The following is a 19,359-nucleotide window of genomic DNA, read 5'->3' as shown; positions in this document are numbered from 1 at the left end:
CTATATTTGACTACTTCCTGTAATCCTGCTAATTCAGTTTTAAGTTCAGCCTGCATTGAAGAGACATTGTCAGTTAAGCAGTGTTCAATAACAGTATATACAGTGCCGATGTGTACTCCCTAATAAAAACTGCATCCTGCCTTTCCACATCCTTAGCTGTTGTTGCCGTTGTTTTAGATTTAGCTACTCAGAACTAAATGTCCATGTAGCACAGGCTATAGTGAGCCTGTAATTGAGATCAGTTATTCACAATAACCTTGTTACTGTGATATGTGTCAAAGTTTTAAATGGAGGTGTGGTTTCCTCCTTTTCATTTTTTTTTACTGCTTATGTTTTAGTGCACTGGTTTTAGTCATGTTTTGATAACATTACCTTGGTGGCAAATATAGATGTATAGTGTTAACTAGTGTCCCATTATTCAACTGCATTGTAGTCGCTGTGAATTTTGAGTCTAATGCAGCTGCTCTCATTGGATTAATGTTAAGTTTGGTGCACTGGGCTTCAGTTGCTTCACATTTCAATAAGTAATGCAATAGTGGTGTCCCTGCCTCTGTCCCATAGATATGACACGCTTTAACTATTGAGTTTAGTACCTCTCAGCAGCACTTGTAACCAAGTCAGTCTGTGTATGGCTAATACAATGTCTTTCTTTGCCAGGTTTTAAAGAGGGGGATGCACAGTGTCTTGTTCGTATTATATCACAGTGAGTCTTCCTTCTGCTACTTTGGCTCTGTGGTGACGTGATGGGAATATTGTTTTTTTTTATTTGCTTCTTAATCTGCAAAACTTGAGGTATGTTAACCTTAACAACAGGTAGAGCAGTGGCAGTTTTTGCTAGTGATCCCTAGCTACTAATCCATCGCAATATATATGTGGATTTTTGTAGGTAATTCTCTAATTACACAGTTATATGTTGCTCTCAGCTCTGCTATCTCGTACATACTTTCTTTTGCAGGGGAATAATTACTACATCTACATTACAATCCTTCCATGGTGGTGTGAATTGTCTCTCATGCAAATTCAAAGCAATACATTTGGGAATAACATACTCAAAGATCAGAACATAAGATACTCATATATGCTCACTTATACTTTAACATACATTGTTCATTACATATCATAACATACATTAATTCATTAGCTACACCGCTTCATTAATCTAATCGCAGAGGCTATATTCATCTCTAAAATTACATCCCTAATACTCTGTAGAGACCCCAGACATGTGCGGAGGTATTCATACATGTTTTCCGTAGGTTTGATGGGCGTCGATCCTGCCCCAAGTTAGTGATCTCAGTGCAACTTTGTTGCAGGGGAAGCATGTCTGAGGGAAGTTTGGAATCACCCAGTTGTATGTATTGCCTTAAATCTAACAGTAGTGCCACTAGAAGTTCATATCCCCTAGAAGACAATGGCACGGAGGCTTCTACAAGCGGATGGTGGGAACAGTCAAATGCTGTCCAAGGAAAACCCTCCACCACAAAAGTTTGATCTACAGGAGCTTCACACCGGTCACCGAAATTGATTCTCGGGTCAATAACAGACCACTGACCAACCTCTTACGATCTTTCGCAGGTAAGCCATTAAGTCCATCTAATCTGATGTATGGAAGTCTTCGTAAATCTCTAGCATCCCTCACATACATGAGAGAGAAGATCCGTCGCATGTCATAGTGACTTAAGAGCTACAATCATCTGTCAGGAGTAGTAGTCATGGAATGACGTTTGGACTCTAGAATACCGACTGCTCCTAGGGAGAATGACTACTACAGGAGAATAATGACTAAAGGAGGATAATGAGTATGGGAGAATAACAACTATGGGAATATCAACAAAACCCCTACAATAAAAAAAACTTAAAATCTGGTGATGTTCTGATTGACAGCGACTATCCACGTTCAGAATGGCCTCTAGGCGGTATAGTCTGTCTATTCAGACAGTCAGGGTATCATGAGAATAGTGAAAGTGAAGTGAAGATGTACAACTAGTCTCAAAACCTTAGAAAAATTAATTCCCTCGTAGCTAGCAGGAAAGGATGTCACCCCAGAGACTCCCCACCCCACTGTCCTGAAATGACTGCTGTGCAACATTGCAAATTTAAACAAACAATACTATAATTCTGAAGGAGAGCAATGAAGGTTTTGCAATTCCTAAAAAGTGAGCTCCAACCCTTGTTACTCCCCTCCTCCCCAGAATTATGCTGGAATTTTCGACACTAAATACTAACACACACTGCACCCAGCAAATGCAGTTATGTTAGGAAAATACTAAACCAACTACTACACTAATTTTTCCAAGATAATCATTAAAAGAAAATGGGTTTCATGGCTTCTCAGACAAAATGGGATATTTGCCACATCACCTGAAGAATATTTATCCATAACACATCATAAAACACCATTCTTGGAAACAAATAGGATAAAGTATTCTCCAAGACTGGATACAAATTAATTACAAGTGAATTCAATGTCTACTTCCCTAAGTCGGTAATGACGGATTTAAAACTGTGCAAGGGAACACGTCCTGAGTACTGGAGGGAAGAGACTATTGAGAGACCAGCTTAGCCTACAAACACGCTCGTGTGAGCAATTAATCGTTCTGCAAAATCAGTGTGGTCGAGCATCAACAACTCCTGTTATCGACTATGAACTTTGCCAATTAATTGTTAGATAAGTATAGTGATCACTTAAAAAAATAGACTGGTTATAGAGCAGGGCTACCCACCCAGAACCTGATAAGAATTATTTCAATTAACTTATTCTTTACATTATCCCATGTAAATACAGGCATAAACTTGTGCCCGTGCCTCCCTCCCTCTCTTCTTACTGGCTATTCAGCTCCTGCCACCTCTTGAGTGGCTTAATCTTCATCAATTAGTCGTCTCGTCACAATCGACTTATAATGGATCCAGAACGGGCCGAAATGTCGTTGCCCATTCATCTTCTAGTGTGAGGTTTCGTGAACTAAACATTCTTGTTTCCTTGTTATGTCAAATATATTTGTTGCTGGTTATTACTTTGTCATTATTCAGCAGGGGGAGACGAGAAGAAGTTAAGTGACTACATTATCTTGGTGTATCATGAGGCATTCTCAGTCGCCGTTAAGGCCTTGACCATGAGTTTCAGCCCCCGTGACGGAGTCTCTTGCCTATTACCAGGCTATATTCTACTTTACAACTAAGCTGTATTCTCTTTAATCCAGTAATATTTAGTAGGCTTACAATTCTAGCAAATTTCAATTAGTTGATTAATTTTGATTGATAGGCTGTATTAAACCCCCGAATTTATGAAAGAGCAAAATCCCTAGCAGGATCATTTTTAAATACACAGTCCACTTTGAATTAATAAATTCCAATATAATAAAATAAATCATTTAATAAAAAAAGTCGTTGGGAGATTTCCCCACCCCCCCCTTCATCTCCAGGGCTTGTCTCTTCGAGCGACTCTCGTTCCCGGGCAGGAACGTCGCACGAGGAATGGAAGTGTTTTCACTGGAACGTGAGGATTCTCTCGAAATGTTGGAGACCATGGACAGTGAGCAGGGTGTGCTGGAGTCTGAGGTGGCTTCTTTTAGGTCAGTGGTTGTCATGAGGTTCTCTCCTCGGTGCAGACGTGTGGGCATCCCCTTGTGGGTAGGCCGGAGTGGAGGGTGCTGAGACTGTAGCCGGCAGTCATGATGGTCATGATTTGTATCTAGTTTTGAAGCGGAGAGGGGGGGAGGGGTCTGTTTCACGCCTTGAGCCCCGCCTCCAGGCGTGCTTCTGTCCAAGTTGCCCGAAAGATTTTCAGAGGCCGTTGTCGATTCTTTGCATGGAGTTTCGGCTCGTACTGACCGGCTGGGCCCTGACGTGTAAATATATACTTCAGATGACTTCATTTAACTTGTGGTTCTATTAATGACAACGGGCTGCGTTCCATGGTAACTGATCTCTATGCTTCATAGGCAGGGGGTTGATGTGACTTTTGTTCAGAAACACAATGTTCGGTGTGTGGCTTTGTTGCATTGGTTGGAGGAGTATTATTTAGTTTTGTTAAATCTGGTACAAATGTTGAAAGGGGTACGATGATCCTTCTTTCCAAGCAGGCGCCTAGTTCGGTGTTGCACACTGAAATGACTAGGATGGCAGGATTTTGTTGGTCAAGAACTCTTATGAAGGTGGCGATTCCTTTATTATTCATTTACGCACCCTCAGAGGTGACTAGGCAGCGGGAACATGAGGATTTTTTTTTTCAGATAAAGTTTAAATTTTTTTTGAGACATGCTACACGTGCCATGGTGTCTTACGGGGAATTTAACTGTCACGTCGGCATGGGACAGTAGCAGTCTCTTGCCTGCAAATGTGTCCCCTGCGGTGATTGAGGCTCTTCAGTGTTTTGGTTTTCGGGATGCGATGTGATTCGGGGGGGGGGGGTGCATTGGCATTAACGATTGTCTTCTGGTTAGTGTTCTCGTCTCAATAGGTTTTACGTTCATAAGTGAACATAAACACACGAGATAAGGTCGGTGGTATCTGTTTGGACGGTACCAGTTGCTTTCTCGGACCATTGTATGGTGCTGGTTAAGGTTAGGGCTCTGAGCCAGGTGCGAGTGGAACGATGATGGAAACTGAACTGTACTTTGCTATAGTGTCCTGATGTTCGTGCTCGGTTTCGGGAACGGTGGGCTGTGTTGGTCTCCCGAAAACATTGGTATCATTGTCTTTTGGACTAGGGTGACAGGTGTAAGGGCGAGTGTAAGAGGTTGTTCACTGCATTAGCGAAGAGGAAGGTGGCTGCACGCTATTAGTTATTGCATGTTCTGCAGGAGTGGGGTGACTCATTTGTATGGGTTAGGTAATCGGGGGTTTGATAGGTTTGGGGATATTTTATTCTGTAACGTTTAAATTCGTCTGTTGCGGGAGATGTTGGCTTTTTCTAATATAAAATAAAGAAATTATTTTATATTAGAAAAAGTCCCTATTTTGAATAAACAGCATGTTATAATTGATGAATACATCTCTGGGGTCGACCGCTGGACGGAATGGACTTTGTCTGAGGACAGCTTAAACAGGAAAATCTTTAAAATCTTGTTAACCTCTTCACAAATGCAGTGAACACAGTGATTGAAGGCTTAAAATTAGAAAATAAGTTTATTTTGAATTGCGTTACTTTTTTGGCAAATGTTAATGTGAAGACCCACAAGCCTGGATAACCTCTTAGGCCTATAATTTCGCAGATCCCCAAGACAACTTATAAACTCTCAGAGATAATGAACCAAATAATCTCCGACACGACAAATACAGTCTCCGTGGTGTAGTGGTAAGACACTCGCCTGGCGTTCCGCGAGCGCTATGTCATGGGTTCGTATCCTGGCCGGGGAGGATTTACTGGGCGCAATTCCTTAACTGTAGCCTCTGTTTCACGCAACAGTAAAATGTGTACTTGGATGAAAAAACTATTCTACGCGGCAGGGGATCGTATTCCAGGGACCTGCCCGAAACGCTACGCGTACTAGTGGCTGTACAAGAATGTAACAACTCTTGTATATATCTAAAAAAAAAAAAAAAAAAAAAAAAAAAAAAAAATCTCAATGCCTCCCAACCACGGTCCCTTTTTAATCTAGCAACTAATTCATCGTTCTTTAAATAAAACCCCACAAGATCTTTGCTTTCCTTGGCCTTGACAGTCTTCATTAACGTACCAGTGGAAAAAAACTCATGATACTCTACACACAGTAATCACACTAAGGTGACTGCATCAGTGAGAAAATATGTAGGGGCCGTGATGAGGATTCGAACCTATGCAGTGGGTGTTCCCACGCACACGCCCTGGTTCGAACCCTCATCACAGCTCCTACGGATTTTCTCACTGATGCAGTCACGTTAGTGTGATTACTCTATATTAAAGGAGGAGAGTCAGAGGGAGAACATTCCTGGATGACAGAGCCAGAGTGCATGGGGGGGGGGGGGATTGTGTGGAACTCCTGCCCCGGCTTCAGTAGAAGCCTCAGGAAATCCTTGTATGTTCAGTAAAACTCCAGGTTGCAACCCTTATACCATGTCGTGGCCTAGTTGAACAGGGCGTGAGTGGGGGGGAACACCCACTGCATAGGTTCGAACCCTCATCACGGCTCCTATGGATTCTCTAATTAATACTCCGTTTCCTCTTTGCTTCTAGCTGAAGATCTTTGGGTGCACTACGCTGTAATCTGAGAGTACCTCAGGTGTACACACCCTGTTTAAGCAGCTGTTCCATAAGTTGAAGCGAGTTATAGCAGTTATCCCTATGCAAATGGTAACCTTTGCTCTTCAGTGGTGCAATTAAACTCATAACCCTTCGAATTGTTGTCTTCTCAATTCCTGCATATACTTCAAAATCAAAGATGTAACCAGTCTGATTCAGTATGTACAGCTTTACTCCATACTTATCAGGTTAATTTGGATTAAAATCTTTGGAAGATAGACGGCTCCACCATGTCATTGTGCCTTCATCCAGACAGATGTTTGAGTAATGTAGCAAGTTTTGACTTTGTTAGATATACCATTAATGTTCTAACTTTAATGAGTGTCTGTACTGTTTTCGGGAATGCCATTGTTATGAGTATGAAAATACTTAGCAATCGTTACATATTGCTTTGAAGTCATACAAAAACTGAAAGAAGCTACATGTCACTTTTTACCAGTTTGCCAGAACATTGACATCATTGGCACCGTCACAATTCCCATCAACTTTGTCAGTTGCAAATATCTGTCAAGCTCTTTTACTTTCACTACCCACTCATTCTTTACTAGGTGAGAAGCATTGAACATGATTTGTGATGCATACAAATTTCTTTCATATGCCAAATACTTCTGTAAATCTCATAATAAATAACAATAAATCCCAGAGGAGTGGTTGGTGCTGGACAGTCAAGCCTGGTGTTCCAGTAAAACTCTGAACAAATGGTGCAGTATTGTCAGTAGACCAGGCTTCACTAGAACTGGCATGTGGGGTTCTAGTGGTAAATAAATCGTCTGCACGTGGGGCTGTATCAATAGCCACATCAATATCACTATTCATTTTGTATCGTATCCTCACCTGTCGTTTCTGCCACTTAACTATCAACATAACATTATTTACACGTTGAAAATATTAGAGGGGCTGGTCCCAAACATGCACAAAAAAATAAAACCACACGAGACCAGAAATCCTGGCATTATGTGCAGAATACCCCCGTTGAGAAGCAGAGGTGCAATAGGTACTCAAAGAACTATCAACATCAGAGGCCAGAGAGTGTTCAACATGCTTTCACTACACAAAGGACATAACTAGCCGACACCCTCGCACTGTTCACGAGAGCATAACCACCTCCAAAGGATAACTGATCATTCAGGCTGCGATTCATGTATCAGGCTGCGAGCAGCCTCGTCCAACACCCTGATTGACCAGGCCTGCAACGAGGAAGTCTGGTCGAGGACCGGGCCACAGACGTTCAGCCCCGAAATCATCGCAAGGTAAATGCAAGAAAAGGTATCGCTCACTTTCTGCAGTGTCAAGGTCACAGCCTGAAAATTCATTAAGTACAGTCAAACTTTGTCGGTGAGAGTTTCCAGAGTTTCTTGCTAATACTCTCTAGCTTTTTCATATTTTTTTTTTAATTCGAGATGGATTTGCTCTTACTGATCACTATCCACCACAGTAAATTTTCAGTCTTTATAAAGGCAGAAAAAATGAGGAAAAACAGGAAACTGCACACGTTTAGACACGGGTACAGCGCTGCGGTCACGAGTATGGTCACTAAGATACTGAGACTCCCGCTTGAGTGGCTACCCACACGGCGGGGTGATGACTCGTGGGGGGGAATACAGAGAATGATAAAACGTTGGCGCGCATTTTAAAACAAGTCCCATAATGAGAAATAGATTTTTAACATTTTATTTCCATGATGGGGGCTAACCTCATGGCCCTGAACATGTGTTTTTTAAATCATTGAGCGAACGTCATCGACGAAGTGCATATTATTATTAATTATTAACTGCTGACTTATCATCCGAGGCAAAGAGCTTCTCCTGGCCCGCGTCTCTGCACTGCTTCACCTGCTGTCTCCCATGGCGTCACTCCCTCACTAGTTGTCCTCCTGTGTTGGGCACCCTTCAAACCACCATGTTCCGTTAGTGTCAGTGGGTAATCATTAGCTTCACATTCACGCTTCCTCACAGCTGAGCCGTCCACTACTGGGCTTCCTCGTAGGTGTCACAGGTCACGTTCCCAGGAACTATCCCGAACCCTCTTTTAGAGGTAGGCTGTTGCAAAGGCTCGTCGCTCTACTAGTCCGCTCTACTAGTCAACTCCCCTACCCCCCCCCCCCCCGTGTAACTGACGGAAAGGGACTTCACACACTAATCAGCTACACTAGCGCTGAGAGCCTCACTGTCACTACTTGTTGGCCAATACTTAACACTGTCTGCTGACCAATAGTTTCTCTACTCGACAGAACTCTTATCAATCACTGCCCTCCCGCATCAGTGATTAATATTTCCTGTCAATGCATTTTTTAGAGTTCCAGTTTACAATTTTACTGGCCATTTTCACACTGGCACTTCCTTCGCAAATGTGTCAGAGAGCCAACCTTCAATCTTGGTGACTACAATGCTAGACACAAGAACATTGGTGGCTCTCGCTTCAGTAACGGTAACGGGAATCAACTGCTGTCGCTACTAAATAGTCACCAAGATGTGCAGATTGTGGGTGACCTTGAACCCACGCATATTTGTGGAGGCATTCTAGACCTCTGTGTTGGTTTCAACGTCTTTCACGTCTGGTGCACATCATCTATTGTAACAGATTTGTTGTCAGATCATCACCCTTGATTGACTACTCTATGTATAGGAAATACCATCCTGCCCGGTGGGACTTTCAAACGCAAACGGGTCAGTGTTCCTCCTGCTCGACGTGAAGACTTTGTTGCTCATGTGTCAGAGTGGTACAGCACTTATGATCCCTCCACAGTCCAGACATTTAACGACGGTCTAGTACAGAGCATTCAGATGTTTGCTGACCCTTTTAGGTCAACCCCCTGCACCATCTAATAGTCGGAACGATATGAAAGGTAATAAACGCCATGCCTATTACAATGACCCCAAACTGCGTACTTTGAAACGCACTGCCAGACGAGTTGGGCTTGCATATAGGGAAACACGTACGCCGGCAATGCTCAAGCTCTTTCAGAAAGCCCTAGCCAAGGCGAGGGAGCGCATGACAGAGCTCAGGCAAGATAACTGGGAAACTTTTGTTAACAGTCTCAACTCTCACACCCCCCTCAGCCAGGCATGGAAGGATATTAAAAGAATTATTTAATAAAGGCGATAAGATCGGCCAAGTAGCACACCCTCACCCTCTACACACAGCAAACGAGTTAGTCGATGCTTGGGCAACCACCTCTAGCTTCAATAATCTTCCCCCAGACATACAGTTCAGATTAAATGCTGGTTACGGAGATCGAGAAAGGCTCGTTGACTTCATGCTCCACAAGGAAGATGAATGCAACGTGCCATTTACCGAGTTTGAATTACTCGCGGCTCTAAACAAAGGCAAAGCCACATCCCCCGGTGAAGATGGTATCACTTATAACATATTGCGTCTGCTCCCTTTAGTACCAGGGAATCCCCTGCTTGAGCTGTATAATATGAGCTATGTTACTAGGGAGCTTCCTAACTCTTGGACCAACAGTATAATCATTCCAATTCCCAAGCCAAATCAAGAGAATGCTTTCCGCCCAATTTCCCTTACTAGCTGCATTTGCAAAACATTCGAGAGAATGGTCCTAAACCGTCTCCTCCATAGAATAAGAACCATGCTATCCCCCCAGATATATGGCTTCATGCATGGAAGGTGTGTACATCATTGCATCACCACCTTTCTTACCCTGCACACTGAAAAGTCATATACCACCTTCCTAGATCTTAAGTCTGCCTTTGATATTGCAAATAGACATGTTATCTTGAGTGAGCTTGCAAGAATGAATATTGGTGGTCGACTTTGTTGGATCAGGGGTTACTTATCCAACAGGAAGTCATCTGTGTTTTTCCAGGGGCATAGGAGTGTAACAAGAGACTTTGAACTAGGTACCCCGCAGGGTGGTGTCCTCAGTCCTACCTTATTTAATATCTTAATAAACACGCTGTTAAACTCTATACCGAGCAAACCCAACGTCCACATCATTAGCTATGCTGATGATATAATGATACACACCACTGGGTATGCTAACACGCAGAACACACTTAACTCTGTATTACTCATGTCAGGACCTAGGTTTAATTATCTCAGCAGAGAAAACAAAGATACTAAATCGGCGCCCACCCAAGCAGGGAGGAGCTGTTCGCAAGATGCAACTGTCTGATGGCTCCCAGCTCGACTATGTAAACAGATTCAAATACCTTGGCCTTGAGGTGCCACTGTATGGTCCTGTTGTATTCAGACTCTGTCGTCAGTATAAAGAGAGGCTCCGAGCTCTCAAGGCTGTTGCAGGTTATCACTCAGGCTATGGTGCCAATGTCAGAATTGTCAAAATGATGTACTTTGCATACATCAGATCTTTAGTGGATTATGCTGCACCTCTGCTTGTTTTGATGCCTGAAAGAAAGCTTGGAGGGCTTGAAAAATTGCAGAACGAAGCCTTGAGGATAATCCTTGGGTGCCCTCGTACCACAAAGATACTTAATATGAGAAAGGAACTTAATATTCTGAGCGTTGTTGATCGTGTTACTGAAATTAACTGTCAAATTGGTATAAAAATGCTTAGGCTAACTCATCCTAATCCTTGCACAGAAGCCCTCCAGAATTTCTTTATTGAAGATCAGCATTGTTCCAAATGGATAACAAAAACTGGAACTCGACTCAGAATGCATGGGGTTCATGATTTGTACCAAGAGAAACAACAACGGCACTTTCCTGCACCGTGGGAGGTTACACCCTTTCCAGTTTTAATCCCTCCCTTTCCACCCAAGAAGCAAATTAGAGATCAGCCCAAGCTTCGTCTTGAGGCAAAGCTCAACGCCTTAAGCCATATTGATGCTCTGTCCACAGAGCATTCTCTCAAATTATATACACTGATGGTTCCCTACACCGCACCACGGGTGCAGCTGGAAGTGCAGTTGTCCTGACAATGGGCGTTGGCCTATACTTTGAGTGGGGAGTCCGTATAAACAACTGGGCCTCTACCCTTCAGACTGAACTATTTGCCTTGATCCTTGCACTGAAATGTGTACAAGTCTCCAAACTTGATACATTAATTGTAAGCGACTCCTTATCATCCTTAAATGCTCTCAACTCTTTAAGACATAACTGTAACATGCTCGTGTCCGAAGCTAGACACAAATACAACAAAATTATTAAGGATGGTAACAGTGTCCATTTCATGTGGTCTCCATCTCATGTTGGCCTCCGAATGCATGATAGAGCTGATAAGTTAGCCAAAGAATCTGCCTTTAAAGGAGCCGTTGAGTGTAACCTTGGATTGTCAATGAGCAATCAGAGCAGCAGTACACCGAGAACTTCAACAAGATCTTGTAGATCTGAGGCAAAGTGAAATTGACACCAGTAATTCCATCTATCATACTATCATGCAAGAGGAGCCACACATCTATGGATCATCCAATAAAATCAGCAGACTTCTAGATGTTACTGCTGCTCGGCTTAGACTCGGTTACAAGTATCTCTGGGAATTCTCATTATCTGCTGATGTAGACCTGACCAAATGTAAACTGTGTCAACAAAATTATTCGCACACCCTCCGTCACTGTGATGGAGTGCGAAACGATACGTGAATTTAGAGACAATTCTATAACCAATGTTCCAGCGATGTGTCAATATTTAATTCAAAATGATTTGCTACCAGAAATTTTAGCCAAATATCCCCAGTTTGCTAACTGTAGGTAGTAACTAAGTGATTGTAACCTATCCACCGCTGCCCACTGGATGGGGGGGGCGGTGTGCAGGACAATCACAAATTTTGACACTAGCTCTCCACATATGTCAGTTGCTTAATTTAGAACCTGTACTTGAGGTCGATCTCGAACCCATTGTTGACTTATATTGAATTTTGTAACTAGCTCATCAAGATTGTAACTTGCTTAGCTAAATGAATTGTGGGGTTCAGTCCCTGAGCCCATTATGTGCCTCTGTAACCCTTTCCACTACCGCCCACAAGATGGGTATGGGGTGCATAATAAATGAACTAAACTAACAGTATAATTGATATTAGATTATCCTTAATATTCACTAAAAACATTTAAAAAATATATAATTTACTTTCTCAACCTTTTTTTTCCAACATTTGTAATATATGCAGCATGATACATGGTGCTTAATACACTGGATGACACACACATCACAGGTTAGGTTAGGAAAGCTAGGTTGGGTTGAATCGTTAATGTATGATTCTTAACGCTAGTTAAAAAAAAAACAGATGCTAGGTGTCTGTTAGATGGAGGAGCTGGTAGGTGGTGGATAACGGCATGAACCGTTAGATGAATGGTGGATCAACAGGACGATGGATCGCTGGTAGGTGAATGGTGCTTTAACAGGGCGCACCGAGGGATACTTTGTGTTAGTATCACACAGAAATCGTTCATTTACATACAATAGGACTATTTAGGTTAGGTAAGAATAGTTAGTGATGCATAGACATTATTTACACTAAATGCGTAGAGTGGGCGGAGCCGGGGGGGGGAGGGGAAGTTTTTGTCACCTGGTTAATGGAAGGGGAGACAGTCAGGAAGGTGTTTTGCACTTGTACGGGAAAATACATTGCTACCAGTTATTGTATTTCACACCCCCTGAACGTTCGCTCATGCTTGCACTAACCTCGACATGCATATCTACTATCTGTCAACCTTAATTGTTTCACAAAATTAGAAACCCTTCCTTGAAGTAACCTTTACACTGTTATCTTTGTAAATCCTTTTTTGCTTCACTGAAACCGAATCAATTTCAAACATTTCCCTAAACGTTTCTCCTCCCGAAACTTAAGCCTAATGCTTCCTGTATCTTTCTTGCTAATCCTTAATTAAAGTATACAAAATTATCTACTGTACGAATCAATTTGATTTTTTTATTAATTCTTTCCGATTTCTCCCCTTTCCCCTCATTCAAGAATATTGCCATGAAAATTACAGTTGAAAAACCATCCTTCCACTCCCTAATGTACGAAACATTTTTAAAAACTACAGGAATCATTTTGATTTTCCCTTTTAACTTCGTTCACAACTCATGCCCTTAACTACTATTTTCTAACTGTCAAAATTTCCGTTTACTAAGCTTGCAACTTTAAATGGAACACCATTGCAACATGACTCATACCACGTTTTCAATTCTTACCTCTTGCCCTGGTTTGCAAAGCAATTGTGTCTTACATCCTCAATTCCCTTACTATAGTCCTCTGCTAGAACTAATTAATAAAAGTGAGGCATGGTATCTTACCCGACCGCTGGATACCGACTAATAATACCCAAAGCCAAATTCACAAACATTCTGACCCATACGAAAAAATTAGTGGAAGCCGTGAGGAGGAGTCGAACCTAAGCTCTGAGGACTCCCAAGCAAACACCTTAGACAACTGTACCAAAACATGATCAAAAGAATTCCAGCCTGGGATGCTTGAGAGTACACAGAACAGATTCGAATCCTTCTCTCAAGCTCCTACTCATTTTCTCATTGATACATCAATGAGAATTACTGTGATTTCTTCGTGCCTTCAGACCCCATGTCTGACATCATTTAAGTGTTAAGTTCTTGAGAGGATTACACTCGACAGGTTAATGTTTGAAATTAGACCCCAACTTGCCCCTAACCTGAATGGTTCCCTACCTGGAAGACGCATTTTAACTTCCTTTGCTGAATATTTTGTTACAGGGACCATGCTCTTAGGTGGCATTTATTGACCTCAAAACTACTTTTGATACAGCAAAAAAGGGGAAATAAATCTTAGAACGATTAGCCTCTTTGGGATTAGTGGAAGACTTTTGATATAGCTCAAGGGGCACCCGAGTATCAGAACTGCCTCAGTTCTTTCAATGGGGTCAAAAGTAAACATTCTACACCCTTTGATTTGGGTACACCCCAGAGTTGTGCGCTTTGCGCAACAATGTTCAATGTCCTAATGCACGAAAACTGTTAGTTCCACACTAGCTGATGAAGCCGTCATCTAATGTCGACGAAATTTGTTTTGTTTCAAATATCCAAACGAGACTGCAATCTCTACTTGATTAACTCGCTGCTAAAAGCATTGAATTCGGTCTTTAACTTAATCCATCACTTTCTCTCCCAAAAAACAGCCAGTGTGCCTCTAGCTTTCAAAGTTAACAACCAAACAATAGAAACATGTGGGCAGCACAAATACCTTGGAGTAGGTATCATCAGTGACATTGTAAACGACCTACATCGTTGGTTAGAAGCGAAATCACTGAAAATACTAGTAAGAATATTGGTATATATGTTAAATATGCTAGACTATTTAACATGTTTATTAGATCCTTAGTTGATTATCATGCCCTGCACTTTGCTTCCCCGCCTCTGTTTTGTACAAATAGAAGTAATACAGGATGAGGCCACGAGGGTAATTCTTGGTGCCCAAGATTCACAAGAATCGTCAAAATGAGGAAAGAACAAGCTTCTAACCATACTAAAAAGAATCATTCAAGTCAACACGATCTTTTTCCTTCAAATCACGAGACACCATCTTCAGCATTGCTGGGAGACAAATTATTATGTGCCGTTAATACACTAAATACACTGTAACATACCAACTTACTCCTTGTGTGATAAATGGCCGAGTAAAAATGCATACAATCTCACGAAACTCTACATTTCTTTTAAATGCAATATTCCTGTCACTGAAATCCCTCTTCAACTGTATACCACAATTCAGGTACTACCCTGGAAACAAACCGTAACTGTCTATTTTCCGCTTGTTACAACTTGTAATAAAGTTGTTACATCTTCGCTTAACGTGTTTATGACGTATTAGAACGTTGTTACAACTTGCTATATTGGTTGTTATAACTGGTTAGGAGGTGTTAAAACTTGTTCCAACGTTGTACCAACGTCGTAGTTTCGATGTGTGTGTGGTGGGTACACACACCCGCCACTAGGGTTGATTAGAATCCTGCTCTTTCCAAAGCCGTCACACTTTAAATAATTGCCTCATCAAAATGTTGAAGATCCCACGAGAACTGTCCACATCGATATCACAGTTCAGTCATCTACAGGAAGGACTGCAGTAGCATGCAGGTTTTACAGAAACAATATTTGCACACAGACTATCAGTGTCAGGTTAAACAACTGGCTGACCTCTACACAAACAACTGGCTGCACTACACAACTAGCTACCAGTACATATAACGTCACAGGACGAGGAATAATTGTGTGCTTCAAAGTCTGCTCTTGAAAAAGTTTTATGCGCAACCGACATTAAGAGCTTTATAATTGGACTTCAATAACCTGCTCACTGCACAGTATAAAGGGATTGGAATTTCATGTATGGATACCATATCACAAATATAACCCACCATAATGACAAACATTGGAGCCAAATTTGCGAGTAAGAACGACGAAGGCGAGTTAAACCTAGGTGCCCCTCCCCCCATCTCTAGTTGAAACTATTGTTCCTAACACTCAGGTCTAATAGAGAAATTACCGACTCCCAACGGCCTGAAAGCACCGGTATAAAAACCTGTGATTTGTTTAGATCTGAAACCTTTTTTTATGGGCAGCACAAAACGCCTGCTAGACTGACACCTTGGAAAATTAATCACGTCCAACCGACCTGCACAAGACCATCTTAACATACTGAGAAGCTGCACATTAACTACACAATATATCAAGGCAATATTTGTCAGTAGACTCTGTAAAAGCAATCGACACACTGGCTTGACTAAAAGAAAATACAAATTATGAATGGCCTTCCACTTCCGACAAAATATTTCTTTGACAACCACAAAATGAAAGTAAGATTCCTCCAACACCACACTGACTACTTGGACCGTAATGCTGGTGTGTCACAAGTCTGTACTCACGCCAATATTACACAACACACTACAGAGGGAAGGAAGGGGAGGAGTGGCGGGCCTGCTGATAAAGGTCTGAAGTTTCCAGGATATGGATACCCCAGGCTGCGAGAAGTTCAGATACTACATACATAACAGGCACCATGACGATGGGAGGACTAAAGATAGTAGCTGCGGTTTATAACTTTTTTTAAATGGCAAAGACCCAGGCAAGACCTACTATATTTGTCAAACACCTACAATAACTGAAAGGGCAGACTCTGTCGCTTATTAGAAATCGATCCCAACTTCAATCATGGAGACTTCAACCATGGATAGATGCAAGAACCGTATTGTGGTGTAATGTGAGCTAAACTATTGGACATGGTAACAAGAAACCTTTTAAGCCAACATGTCAGGGGACCCACATGACTAGAGGTAGTGATGAACCTGCTTGACTTTACCTCGAATTCACTAAACGATTCACATATGGGAAATTAAGTCCGAAGCCCCATGGGAATGAGTGATCACTGTATTTACATTTGAATATATAGTGGGAGTAGGGATAACTTATGGAAGGGACCAGAAAGCAAAAGCCTGGCATACCGAAAGGGAAACTACAAGGAAACAAAATTGTTAATATAAATACCATAGGTAGTAAATCTCAAGGATAAAGGCTGCGCAGACATGAACGACTACATCACCCATTAGAGTAAGGAGATGCCACAAGTTTGTCCTGGTATGAGAGAATGGAATTTCACGACTTGTGTTAAGTTGTGCGAGTGAGTACGACCAGATGTATATCAGCGTGGAATCTCCAAAAGTGCACATCCATCCGTGCACTCTCCTGTATCCTCTGGTCTGGGACCAAGGTCTGCCTCGCTGGGTATCTATGGGTAACCCTCGGGCTGGGATGCCCAAGGATATTGCCAGAGTTGTTACAATGCCTTTATCACCAGTGTTGATTATACAAATCAGTGGAACTCGGTGGTTCCAGTCGGAGATACGAAGGTTAGTTTCGTGCTCCCAGGCCATTAGAGTTCACTCATGTTAAGGCAGGTCTCTTAACCTCCCTCGGTACTTTTCCATGACATGAAACAAAGATTACTTGTGTATGGAATTGTTATTGATTTAGGCATTTGTTTGTCTCCTATTGGTTTATTCTTTCACAAGGTCATTGGACAAAGGGAAACTAGACCAAACTATGTTCTTTTTCAGTCAGAGGCAACCCGGCCAATACCGTGCAGCAAGCACCAAATTGACAGAACCCATCAACGGCATCAACTGAGAGAAAACGTGAAGCCAGGGAGAATCTTCTAACCTTGTCTGTATGTGGTGATGTTAAAACTATTACTCCAAGTAGACCTAGATAAATTATGGACTGACTAAGTATTTCAAGGAGTATCCAGTCCGTACTCCTAACTCTTCCATAAGGCACCCAGGATACAGTAGAAAATGTATACATGTCAAATGAAAGAATAAAAGGTAAATTTAATAAAGTGAGATGGCGAACAGACCGGAGACAACGACAGGCCCAGACAAAGAGGCTAAGAGGAGGAGACGCCTTGTCACCAAGGACAGTTCCACAACAAAGTGGCTATAGCTATAACTTATCATGGAATGACCTGCGGGTATTTGATAACAAGGGCCTACCTTCCCCTTCCCCTACCCCCCCCCCCCCCAGGGAAGGCCGTGGTTCAACCCCAAAAATAGAAACCAGGTCAATTGATTGAACAATTTGAGACTACCAAGGGAACGATCGCCAGGTGTAACATTGGCCTCGTAGAGGCGCAATAGATTTTGAAGAAAGACACTATGGACGAGGCAATTAAAAGAGGGCTATAGAAGAGACGACGACTACGGGTACAACGGAGAAAAGATATTGGTACAACAAAAAGAGGCAAGTCCCATACAAAAGATTTAGTTCCGTCGAATATTCTCAGTTGAAAGTGTTACGACCTAGATGGTCTAGGTGATAATAAACAAGTCATTTGGAGCACTCCTTAACCTACTGCCCGAGACTGAAGTACACGACCCACTTTGTCGGCCCTAAACTCAGGCACACCAGGGAGGATGCCAAAGCACTGGCAGAGGTTTTTGTATTAACTTAAGGATAAAATTACAGGAGAACTAAGGAAGGAGGAGTCTGATGGACCACAAATAAGGCCCAAACTACAGTGCCTCGTATATGCAACTGAGGTCATCCTCTTCATGGTGGACAACAAATGGTACTGCCAGATTAAAGGAACGATGATCAGAGCAGGTGTTAGTGTGGCTGCAGCAGAAATATTTATGCATGCAGCATTTTATGGCTTCCGCACACTATAGTGAACACCAGCCACACTACTCAACTCGTCCTCAGGCCAGGCTCGTTAGTGTAGAGGCCGTCCCACGAGACGGGTTCATCAATTTTAACACCGTAATAAAAATATGTTCCCATTCATAATTTAATATACAATAAAATTCAATGTATATTAGGCATACATTATGTAATTAGTTTTTTTGGCTATTATTTGTGTTTGTAGTACACTAGTGAAGCATTTACAGACTTGCTATTCGAGAAGCGGATGTCAGTGAAGCACTGTTGGAGAATAGTACTTTAATCGGCCAGACCGCCCTCGTCAATAAAGGACAAATGATTGTTAATCCAGCCAACAAACCACTTGTTTATCAATGAAAAACAGGTTTACACAAAACGCGTCCTCTGTTCATTCCATTCAGTGGTCGACCCTAAAGACTCGTTCATATATTTAAACTAGCTTGCTTCCTTCGGAGCCTTCTTTGTTAGCTTGGAATAAAAGGACGTAGTTAGTGTCCTTGCTCTTAATGCCGTTATCTGTGGTTATAGGAGCTCCGCCAGTTATTATATAATATTTTCTTCCCCAATAAAGAGAGACTTTGCAGTTACAAATCAGGAACACCACGTTACCGCGTTCCAGAGACCCAGAAACGTTCACCTTTTAACACTTCACAGGTCCTGCCGCCTGACCACAATATTTGTCGACTTGCAGAATTGCTACAGCATTCAAGGGCTACCAATACCTTGTGCACGATACTGATGATGGCCACGTAGCTGCAAGTGCTCAGCCTCCCGAAACTGTCCGACGGTATATTCAGCTTGCTAGGTTTAGCCCCGGTACTTTCCCTTCACGCTAGAACTTTTCGCTTCCCAGTCTCCCCTAACCCCAAGTGAAGCATCACCCTCTTGGGTATTTTTATATATACACATCTATTTAATTGGACTGGTGGGATAGAAGACAGACTAACAGAAATATGGACAGAGGAGGGGATTGAAATTTAACCGAAATTGTTAGATTAACATTAACCATATAATACACCACAACTTAATCTTCAGATTAT

Source organism: Procambarus clarkii, chromosome 12 (genome assembly GCF_040958095.1).
Source record: "Procambarus clarkii isolate CNS0578487 chromosome 12, FALCON_Pclarkii_2.0, whole genome shotgun sequence".
Taxonomy (NCBI): Eukaryota; Metazoa; Arthropoda; class Malacostraca; order Decapoda; family Cambaridae; genus Procambarus; species Procambarus clarkii.
Note: the sequence above shows the minus strand (reverse complement) of the source record.